General features: G+C 45.2%; 1 protein-coding gene across 1 annotated transcript in view; it reads right to left on the bottom strand.

The window, feature by feature from the left end:
• ubac2 (UBA domain containing 2) overlaps nucleotides 1-12,018 on the bottom strand; it is a 247,143-nt gene that overhangs the window by 115,306 nt on the left and 119,819 nt on the right. The gene's annotated exons all lie outside the window — the stretch shown is intronic.

Here is a 12,018-nt window from a genome sequence, read left to right as displayed (position 1 = left end):
AATAAATAAAGTAAATCTTCTTTAATATATAAAAATAACAAAGTTCAAAATACAGTATGAACTTAAAAACAGGAGCAGCTAGCAAAACATCAAAATAACAGGAACAGAATTAGAACTAACACTGATGTAGATATGTTTCTGACTGAATTTGCAATATTAACAGTGACAATGTACACAGGAACAACAACTAATGACAGGTGACATCAACAATGGATTTAAATAAGATGCAAAATAATAACGCATGATAACACATCTCGCCGCTTAAATTGTAAGTAATGCCCCTGAAAGCCGCGACTACGCTGTGATCTGTGCAGCACCATTGGTGACTCCGTTAACTTTAGTGATACTTGACTGAGTTCAAGTGAACTTGTGGACGCAGAAGTGGGTTGAGTGAGTGCCCCTCTTCTGAAAAGGCTTTTGAGATTTCTGACGCCCTGATGATCTTTAAGGGTTGGTGCCTGGGGTAACCTGACCACAAAAGGGTAGTCTAAACATGTGAATCTTAAAGTTATTCTTCTTTACTATATAAAAATAACAACGTTTAAAATACAGTATAGACTCAAAAACGGGAGCAGTTAGCTTGAAATAACAGTAACGGAATAGAATTCGAACTAACGACAGTTCCGAATAATCCCAGGTAGCAACAAGTGCTGATGCCACAGCATTTACAGATGACATCAGCAATGGATTTAATAAGAAGATGCATAATAATAACATTCTATCACACTGATGGACATATATTTCCAACTGCTTGAATTTGCAATATTTCTTTTTAATTTAGAGAACCCAATTAATTTTTTCCAATTAAGGGGCAATTTAGCGTGGCCAATCCACCTACCCTGCACATCTTTGGGTTGTGGGGGCGAAACCCACGCAAACACGGGGAGAATGTGCAAACTCCACACGGACAGTGACCCAGGGCCAGGATCGAACCTGGGACCTCGGCGCCGTGAGGCAGCAGTGCTAACCCACTGCGCCATCGTGCTGCCCCTGAATTTGCAACATTAACAGTGACAATAAACAGGGCTCTTTTTTGAAAGTTACTTGTCATTTACTTACACTGCAACATGTTTATTGCACAAGAAATGTGGTGTTTCGACCATGTATTGTAATACAGTCACACTTCACTTTTAAAGTTATGCAACTACAAACAGGATGTTGCATTCTGAGGGAAGCTAATGTTAACCAAATCTAGCAAGATACGCCACTAACATTTAACTCTAAACTGGTTTAATTCTTTGTCAATACAATCCTTCCTTATTAATTATTATTAATCTCAAACGCAGAAGGTGGGATTTGCTACATTAACATATCCTTCTATTACTTTCTCCCTCAGTGTTTGTGCAACTTTCCCTGAAATGCACCTATGGTAGCAAACTCCATATTCTCACCACTCTCTGGGTAAAGAAGTATCTCCCGATTTTCTCAGTGGTTTTTTTTGTCTCTATTTTATACCTCAGGTCGCACTCGGTGAAAGATGCTCTTTGGACTGTCTGAACCCTGATCTTCCAGTGTAAAGATTTCTCATCGACTTTTGCAGACTGGCACATTACAAAACCCAGGACTAGGTGCTGAGGGACGCTACAGAGCTTGGTGTAACCACCCAAAGGTGTAATGGGGAAAGGTCACTGTATCAGACCTTTCAGCCGCAGCTATTCGAGGGGTTGGAAGCGGTATAGAGTTGTATGCCTGACATGAAATGTATACTGTGAATATTAAGAGTAATGAAATGTATTGAACATTCGATGGAACATGCTGTATGGGGAAAAGCTGAATGCTATTACACTCTGTAATATCCCATTTGAAGTGGATAGAGTTCATTTTGAATAGTGGCCAGACAGGAGAGAGTTCATTTCAAAAAGGGCGGAGAGGAGAGAGTTCATTTTGAATAGCGGTGACAGGCGAGTGTTCCTTCCAAAAAGCGCAGGGAGAGAGTTCATTTTGAAAAGCCGAGAGTGAATGAGTTCATTTTGGAGAGAGGAGAGTTCAATTTGAATAGCGGGGCGAGAGGAGAGAGTTCATTTCAAACAGCGCGGGGAGAGAGGGGTTCCAGTTCATGGGGCATTGGCATCAATATTGGGACAGGAGGGATCTGTACCTTTGGGACGGTCTTCACCTGAACCAATCTGGGATCAATGTTCTAGCGTAAAGGGTAAAGAGGGTGGTCTCATAGACTTTAAACTAGCAAGTGGGGGGGGGTGAAACTACGGGAAGGATAAGGGCAGCACGGTAGCATTGTGGATAGCACAATCGCTTCACAGCTCCAGGGTCCCAGGTTCGATTCCAGCTTGGGTCACTGTCTGTGCGGAGTCTGCACATCCTCCCCGTGTGTGCGTGGGTTTCCTCCGGGTGCTCCGGTTTCCTCCCACAGTCCAAAGATGTGCAGGTTAGGTGGATCGGCCATGATAAATTGCCCTTAGTGTTCAAAATTGCCCTTGGTGTCCAAAATTGCCCTTAGTGTTGGGTGGGGTTACTGGGTTATGGGGATGGGGTGGAGGTGTTGAACTTGGGTAGGGTGCTCTTTCCAAGAGCCGGTGCAGACTCGATGGGCCGAATGGCCTCCTTCTGCACTGTAAAAAAAAAAGAATTCTATGATAATGGTTAATGAGAAGCAAAGCAGCAGGCTTCAACTACAGGGAAAATTATGAAAGAAGTTAAAGGGAAGAACCCAGGAGATGTTATTAATGGAGATGTTACGATTCAAAAAGAAGGTATAAAAACAAGCATAAGGCCACTTTACTTGAATGCTCGTAGCATTCGAAACAAGGCAAATGAGTTGACGGCACAAATTATCGCGAGTGCATAGGATTTATTGGCCAATACAGAGACATGATGCAGGATGGTCACGACTGGGAGTTAAATATCCAGGGGTATCAGACTATTCGGAAGGACAGATGGGAAGGTAGGGGAGGTGGTGTAGCTCTGATATTTAAGGATGACAGCAGGGCGGTAGTGAGAGATGATATAGGTTCTATGGAGAAAAAGGTTGAATCCATTTGGGTGGAAATTAAAAATAGTAAGGAGAAAAGGTCGCTGATAGGCCTAGTCTATAGACCGCCAAATAATAACATCACGGTGGGGCGGGCAATAACCAAAGAAATAACTGATGCTTGTAAAAATGGTGCAGCAATTATCATGGGGGATTTTAATCTACTTGTCGATTGGTCAAACCAGGTCAGTCAAGGCAGTCTTGAGGGAGTGTTCATAGAATCTATCCACGACAGTTTCCTTGAACAATATGTAATGGAACCTACGAGGGAGCAAGCTATCCTAGATATGGTCCTGTGTAATGAAACAGGAATAATTGATGACCTCGTAGTTAGGGATCCTCTTGGAAGGAGTGATCACGAGATGGTTGAATTTAAAATACAGATGGAGGGTGAGAAGGTAAAATCCAATACCAGTGTCTTGTGCTCAAACAAAGGAAACTACAGTGGGATGAGGGAGGAGTTGCGAAGGTAGACTGGGAGCAAAGACTTTATGGTGGGACAATTGAGGAACAGTAGAGGACTTTTAAAGCGATTTTTCACAGTGCTCAGCAAAATTTTTAACCCAGTGAAGACAAAGGACTGTAGGGAAAGGGCTATTCAGCCATGGATATCTAAGGAAATAAAGACAGGTATCAAATTGAAAAAAAATGCATACAAAGTGACAAAGTGGGAAACTTGAGGATTGGGAAATCTTTAAATGTCAACAGAAAGTCACGAAAAAAGTTATAAAGAAAAGTATGAGAGTACACGAGGTCAGAACATAAAAACAGATAGCAAATGTTTCTACAAATATATAAAATGCAAAAGAGTGGCTAAGGTAAACATTGGTCCTTTAGTGGATGAGAAGGGAGATTTAATAATGGGAAATGAGGAAATGGCCAATAATTTATTGCAAGGAAGGTGTGGCAGGTTAGAATCTAGAAACAATCATTATCACTAAGGAGGTAGTGCTGGGCAAGCTAATGGGGCTAAAGATAAACAAGTCTCCTGGCCCTGATGGAATGTATCCCAGGGTACTAAAAGAGATGGCGGGGGAAATAGCAAATGCGCTTGTGGTAATTTACCAAAATGTGCTGGAATCTGGGGCGGTTTCGGTAGATTGGTAAACAGCAAAATGTGACTCTGTTGTTTAAAAAAGATGGTAGTCAAAAGGCGGGTAACTACAGGCTGGTTCGCTTAACGTCTGTAGTGGGGAAATGCTTGAATCTATCATCAAGGAAGAAATAGCGAGACATCTGGTTAGAAATTGTCCCATTGGGCAGATGCAGCATGGGTTCATGAAAGTTATGTTTAACTAATTTATTGGAATTCTTTGAGGGCATTATGAGTGCGGTGGACAACAAGGGGGCAGCAGGGTAGCATGGTGGTTAGCATAAATGCTTCACAGCTCCAGGGTCCCAGGTTCGATTCCCGGCTGGGTCACTGTCTGTGCGGAGTCTGCACGTCCTCCCCCTGTGTGCGTGGGTTTCCTCCGGGTGCTCCGGTTTCCTCCCACAGTCCAAAGATGTGCGGGTTAGGTGGATTGGCCATGCTAAAAATTGCCCGTAGTGTCCTAATAAAAGTAAGGTTAAGGGGGGGGGGTTGTTGGGTTACGGGTATGGGGTGGATACGTGGGTTTGAGTAGGGTGATCATGGCTCGGCACAACATTGAGGGCCGAAGGGCCTGTTCTGTGCTGTACTGTTCTATGTTCTAAGGTTAGATGGATGTGGTGTATCTGCATTTCCAGAAGACATTCAAAAAGGTGCCGCACAAAAGGCTGTTGCATTAGATATGGGTGCATGGTGTTACGGGTAATGTATTAGCGTGGATAGAAGATTGGTTAACTAACAGAAAGCAAAGAGTGGGGATAAATGGATGTTTTTCTGGTTGGCGATCAGTGGCTCATGGTGTGCCTCAAGGGTCAATGTTGGAACAGCAATGGTTTACAATTTACATAGATGATTTGGAGTTGAGGACCAAGTGTAATGTGTCAAAGTTCACAGATGACACTGATGAGTGGTAGAGCCAAGTGTACAGAAGACACTGGAAGTCTGCAGAGGGATATAGATAGTTTAAGATAGGCAAGGGTCTGGCAGATGGAATTCAATGTTAGTAAATATGAGGTCATCCATTTTGATAGGAATAACAGCAAAATGGACTATTATTTAAATGGTAAAAAATTGCAACATGCTGCCATGCAGAGGGACCTGGGTGTCCTTGTGCATGAATTGCAAAAGTTCGTTTGTAGGTGCAGCAGGTAATTAAGAAGACAAATGGAAATTTGTCCTTCATTGCTAGAGGGATGGAGTTTAAAAACATGCAGGTTATGTTGCAGCTGTATAGGGTGCTGGTGAGGCCACACCTGGAGTACGGTGCACAGTTTTGGTCTCCTTACTTGAGAAAGGATGTATTGGCACTGGAGGGGGTGCAGAGGAGACTCACTAGGTTGATTCCGGAGTTGAGGGGATTGCTTTATGAGGAGAGACTGAGTAGATTGGGACTATGCTCACTGGAATTTAGAAGACTGAGGGGGGATCTGATAGAGACATAGACAATTGTGATGGGAATAGTTCAGATAGAAGCAGGGAGGTTGTTTCCACTGTTAGGCGAAACTAGAACTAGGGGCATCGCCTCAAATAAGGCAGAGCATATTTAGGACTGAGTTGAGGAGGGACTTCTTCACCCAAAGGGTTGTAAATCTGTGGAATTCCCTGCCCAGTGAAGCATGTTTTTCAGGCAAAGGTAGATAGATTTTTGAACAGTAAAGAAATTAAGGCTTATGGTGAGTGGGTGGTGGAGCAGAGTCCACCAAAAGATCAGCCATGATCTTATTGAATGGCGGGGCAGGCTTGAGGGGCCAGATGGCCTACTCCTGATCCTAATTCTTATGTTCTAAATGCTTTGTAATGCACTTTTCACAAATGCTATGCATAGAGGACATTTTTGGTGAAAAAAAACAAGTAGCTGAGACCATAAGGTTCCAGGTCTACCCCCAGTGTATGCACAGCTATCTGGTCTTGTAGCCACCTGGGGTGTCCACGTCCCGATTACAAAATGGACACTTGCAGAGAATGAAGGGGGAAATGGACAATGATGAGAAAGCAAGCAGGTGCAAGGTTTGTCTGTGGATTGGAGTTTGCAGCTCCCAGACAAGACCGAGACTGCAAAGCCATTAGCATACTAATGAGCCCTCTCCGGGGACAAAAGAAAAACATTTAGGTTCACGATACCAAAGCAGACACCCCGGTGCCAGAGGAGACTGGAACAAAGCAGGCCAATGGCCACCTAGGGCCCGCCCAGCAATCAGGGCAGCCACCCCTTTATTGGAGGAAATCAATACCAATGATCAGGATACGGTCCAATTAATTGGAACCAAGTTCAAGGCCCACCCAAAAGCACGCAAAGCCCCCTTCGGGTATAAGAAGCCCCCAAGAGAGAATCGTTCTTCTTGGCCTTGGCTCTCAGCGACGAGAGGCCTGCCTAGCAGCTGCACCAGAACAAGTAAGTCCAAAGTCAACGCACGCTACGAGATAGACGCTCCTAGCTACTATTCCGTACCAGTTCAACCCCAACAGCCTCAGAACCGGACAACGACCATCGTTCCTCTGACTGAGTGGGCGCCCAAAGCTAAGTATAGGCTTTAGTAGTAGTGATAGTTTAGTTGGTAGAGTTTGTGCATGAGTATAATTGACTGTGTGTGTAAATAAATGAGCATTGATTTTGACCTTACTAACTGGTGTATCGAGTCTTTGATCAGTATTCGGCTTTGAACCTTGTGGCGGTATCGGTAAGATACCTGGCGACTCTTGAGCAAACGTGATTAGAATTAAGGAAGGCGATCATATTAACCGCCATAAACAGAGCCAATTAGAGAGAGAACACAACGAGACACAGTCTATCACCTGCGCAAACCACTGTCACACACCACCACCCCCCAGTTATCCTGTGTCAAACCCAAATTGACAATCACCCACCCTGACATTGTTGAATGTTTCTTTGGAAGATTTTGTTTTTTGCACGTACGCAGACACAGAAAATACAGTGCAGAAGTGGCCCTTCGACCCTGCACCAACGCATGAAAGACACCTGACCTGCCGACCTATTTACCAGCACTTGGCCCATAGCCTTGAATGTTATGACGTTGCCAAGTGCTCATGCAGGTACTTTTTAAAGGATCTGAGCCAACTCTCCTCTACCGCCCTGCCAGGCAGCTAAAACAGTGCAAATTTCAGACAATCAAGCAGCCCAGGAAGACCGTCAGGCCATCTGCCTGTGCCTTAAAAGAGCTAGCCAATGAGTCACTTTTCTCGGTCTTTTCCCCACGGACCTGTAAACCTTTTCCCCCTTCAAGTAATTATCCAGCTCCCTCTTGGAAGTTACTATTGAATCTGCTTCCGCCGCCTTTTCAAGCAGCACATTCTACATCGAACAATAACTGCGCAACATCTTCCAACTCTTTGCGCTTGAGATTCTTTGAACACTTTGAGAGGAGACTCGGATTCCATCAGCCGGATGTCAACACAGGTTCTGCAGGTGAAAAAGTGTTCTAACCCATACCACCTCTTTCTTTATACTTCTGCTTTCACTGTGGCAGGAAACAGGAGGAAGAGCAAGGTCCAGAAATTGAGCACGTTTAAACCCATGAACCAAACATTCCAGGTCATTTATAGCGCTGGGCGATTTCACGCCACCTAATTTCATCTCAAAATGGCTCACTGGGTCACACTCTGGTCTCTTACTCAAGTAAGGGGTTCCAATCACACGCCAGGGAGTTGAGTACAAGATGCAGGATCGAGGGAGTACTGTACTTTTGAAGCCCCTCTCTTTTAGATGAGTCACTTAAATCCTGACAAGTCGGCATAAAAGAATGCACAGTCATTATTTCAAAGAAAAACAGGGGAGTTCTCCCCAGTGCCCTGGCCAATATTTATCTCTCACTCAACATCACGAGATGCACATTATCTGGTCATGATCACATTGCAGTTTATGGAAGCTTGCTGTGTGGAAAATGGTTGCTACATATCGTATATTGCAACAATGGCAGTACTTCAGAAAGAATTTCACCACCTGAAATGAGCTTTCGGGCATCCTGAGGTCATGAAATATTCGGTGGAACTGCAAATTCCTTCTTTTCTCTTGAAAAATTAAATTACTTCAACTGGTTGCTGATCTTCTGTTAAGTATTAAATGATGTCGAGGCAAGGGAGTTATTTCAGTTCAGGTGCATGCAGAGAGGTACAGGTAGCCAGGATAATTTCTAGGTTCTGAGGGATGCTCTACGGATGGTTGGCCAGCTCAGGGCCTGTTTCAGGATTCACTGCTGACCTGTACCCTTTTACCCCAAAAGCAACAATGCAAATGTGGTTTTAGCATATTTCAAGTGTGCAGTCCCACATTACGAATTTTCAAAGGGAACAAATAATTGCCAACTTGTCTCACCGAGCGCTCGCAGAGAGGGAGAGTGAAAGCGAGAGGACGAAAGAGTGGGAGAATTAAAGGATAAAAGGGCAAAGCATGTGCGAGAAAAGAGAGAAAGAGGGAGTGAGAAAGAGGAAACAAGAGGGAGGGGCGAGAAAGAGAGAAAAGAGAAAGACTGGAACAGGAAGGAGTGAGAATGCGAGGAGCTGGAAAGAGGATCTGGAAAGAGAGCAACGAGAAAGAGAGGAACGAGAAAGAGAGGAAAAAGAAAAGGCACAGAGAAAAGAAAGGGAGGAGCAAGAGAGGGAGATGTGAGAGAGAGATAAGGAGAGAGTGAAGAGGAAAAAAAGAAGGGAAGGAAAGAGAGGAACCAGGAAGAGAGGAGCGAGAAAGAGAGGAGCGAGAAAAGAGGAGGGAGAATGAGGGTGGTGTTGGATCCAAGATACAGGAAGGAAAGGACACTCAGGCTAGAGGAGGGTTGGGAGACAGAGGGGCGCTTAGGTTACATTAACAATAAAAATTAAGGAAGGTCATGCAATTGGAGAAACGAAGAGGACACACAAGCACAAAGTACAAATTAATTGGAATTTTCCAAAATACATGCAATCTCTGCATCATCCCTTCATTTATATTGCTCATCGCTCATGTAACACAAGCTCTTCCAATAGCCCAGTGATGTAAAGAGATTAGTCATGCCACACAAAGTGACCAAGCTTTACAAGAAATCTATCTGGTGCTGAAGGGGACAGTCAAACAAAAAGAGAGTGGGTGGGGAAAATATCACCTGCTTCAAAACAGTTTAGAAGTTCAGTAATTTCCTTGAAAAAACATGGCAGAAATGCAGGCAGTAAAACAGAGCGAGCAAATGAAAGGATGTTTCCTCAGTGATGGTTTGGCATCGCCGCCGATTCCTAACCGCAGAGAATACACTGGGCGCAATTCTCCCAAACAGTTTAAGTGTTGTCCCCGGAGGAACATGGTATGATTCTCGCCGGGTGGTCGGAGTGATCCAGGTCACAATCCACTCACGCTTGGTCATTTCTGTGGAGCTTGTGAAGATTCTTGCCGTCAAGGAGATGTCCGGGACTTAAATACACCAGCAAGGCCGGTTCCTCAGAGATCGGGGCACCCTAGACAACCCTACAGACACCCCCATCCCCACCCCCCCCCCATTGCCCCCACACCCTGCCAGAGTGTGCAAAATCCTGCTATGGGGTCGGTAGAGGACCCCCCCCCCTCACTTCCAGGCTATCCCCCTCTCAGGGTCCTCACTCTCTCACATGACACCCCTCCTCATGGCCTCCGCCTCTCTCACATATACCCCCTTTCCAACATGGCCCTCTCCCCCTCAAGTACCCCTCCCTGCCCCACAGGTTGGCACTGCCAGGGTGCCAGGGAGCAGTGCCTTGGCATGCTCTGACCACCCCAGGACTCCAATGGCATCCAGGCCTCCCACGTGGCCGTCGCGCCTGGTCTCCATCTGTGGAGATCTATAGTGATTCCCGACAGATTCCCGTTGTGCCGGCAGGTTAGTGAATACCGGGAGACAGGTGAATCCGGCTAAAACCTTGAAATGCAAGATAAAATAGCTAGTTAAATATCCAAATCTGATTCATGGCCAGTAGTTACATCGCCACTGGGGGTGGGTGGTGGGGGAAGAGAAGGTTCAAAATATAGTCTCCCTGGCGCTAATTGCATCATGACCCTCTCGTGGGAGAATCTGGCCATAAGGCGATTTGCACCTGGGCAGGAGAATCGCCCTCCACTGTGTCCCGATCAGAGAATCCTCTACGCTCGCTGACAATGCTGTGCTCTTCACCCACATGGAAACTGAGCTACAAAAACTCAGGGACTGTCTTTCCCATGCCTCTAACCTGTTCTCCCTGATTATAAGCACCAAGAAAATCATGGTCACGGGACATGCTGCAGCTCTTCCCCGAATACACTAAATAACACCCAACTGAAGGTGATTAGCAAATTCTTGGATCCCCCGTGGCGGATAATCTGTCCCTTTATGCAGAACGTCATGGGCACAAAAGGAAAGCAGCTACAACTTTGACCGAATCATGAAACTCCTATGGAAAAAGCTGACCCTTAGGAACAAGCGGATGGCTAATGAAGCCTGCGATCACATCTCCTTTTTGAACAGTTGTAAAACATCCATGACTTTGAACCCTTACAGTGTAGAAGGAGGCCATTTAGCTCATCGCGTCTGCACCGACCCTCTGAAAGAGCACCCCATCTAAGCCTAAACCACACCCTATCCCCATAGCCCCACCTCGGGGCAATTTAACATGGCCAATCTTTCTAACCTGCAAATCTTTGGACTGTGGGAGGAAACCGGAGGAAACCCACGCAGCTATGGGGAGAATGCACAAATTCCATAGAGACTTCCCTACGTTTATACTCAGTTTCCTAGCAATAAACGCCTTTCTAATCACTTGCTGTAGCTGCACACTAACGTTTTGTGATTCATGTGCCACGACATCCAGATCCCTCTGTACTGCACAGTTCTTAGTCTCCCTCCATTTAAATACAATAGTTTTGCTAATCTTTCTGTCAAAGTGGACAATTACAGATTCCTGCATTATGGTTCATCTGCCAACCCCCATCCCCATTTAACCTATCTATACTACTGATTAGACTCTTCACATCCTCTTGACAACTTACTTCCTTCGTCTCATCAGCAAATTTAGCCACCATACCCCAGTCCCTTCATCCTGGTCATTGATACAGATTGTATATAGTTGCGCCCCCAGCACTGATCCCTACGCACTCCACTAGCTACAGCCTGCCAACCCAAAAATGAACCATTTATCCCTAATCTCGCCTTCCTGTTAACCAATCAATCTTCTACCCACGCTAATATATTACCTCCTGCACCATGCACTCTTTTTCATGTACTAATCTTTTACGTAGCAGTCCAAGGTTTCCCCTTTCTCTCACTTGCTTGTAACTTTCTCAAAGAGCTCTAATAAATTACTCATACAAAAATTCCTTTCCACAAATCTATGTTGACTCTGCTTGCTTGTATCACGATTTTCTAAATGTCCTGCTGTTGCCTCCTTAGTAATGAATTCTACCTTTTTCCGTAAGACAGATGCTAGGTTAAATACCACACAAAAGAGGGGCGGCAGGGTGGCGCAGCGATTAGCACTGCTGCCTCACGGCGCCGAGGACCCGGGTTAAATCCCAGCCCCGGGTCACTGTCCGTGTGGAGTTTGCACATTCTCCCCGTGTCTGCGTGGGTCTCACCCCCACAACGCAAAGATGTGCAGGGTGGGTGGTTGACCACCTTAAATTGCCCCCTAACTGGAAAAAGGAATTGGGTACTCTAAATTTAAAAAGAAATGCCAGCCCAAAGTGTCCATAAGAGGCCTCTTTCCATCCTATCACCATAACTTTCCATTCTTTTCTCCCTCATCTACTTACCTAACTTCCTATTAAACTCATCTATGCTATGGGGCTCAAATACCCCTTTTGATTGGAAAAGATCAAATTTGAGTTGAGGGGGTCGGAGGAGGGCTTTGAGGCACAGCGGGGGTTGTTCATGAGAATGTTTGAAGAAATGTTTGTCACGGGGAGGGGGAAGGGTAAGGGTAAAATGGGAAAAACTGTACAAACTTTAGG

Source organism: Scyliorhinus canicula, chromosome 14, assembly GCF_902713615.1.
Source record: "Scyliorhinus canicula chromosome 14, sScyCan1.1, whole genome shotgun sequence".
In the NCBI taxonomy this organism is placed as follows: Eukaryota; Metazoa; Chordata; class Chondrichthyes; order Carcharhiniformes; family Scyliorhinidae; genus Scyliorhinus; species Scyliorhinus canicula.
The sequence above is the reverse complement of the archived record's forward strand: the minus strand, read 5'-3'. Positions and strand labels throughout refer to the sequence as shown.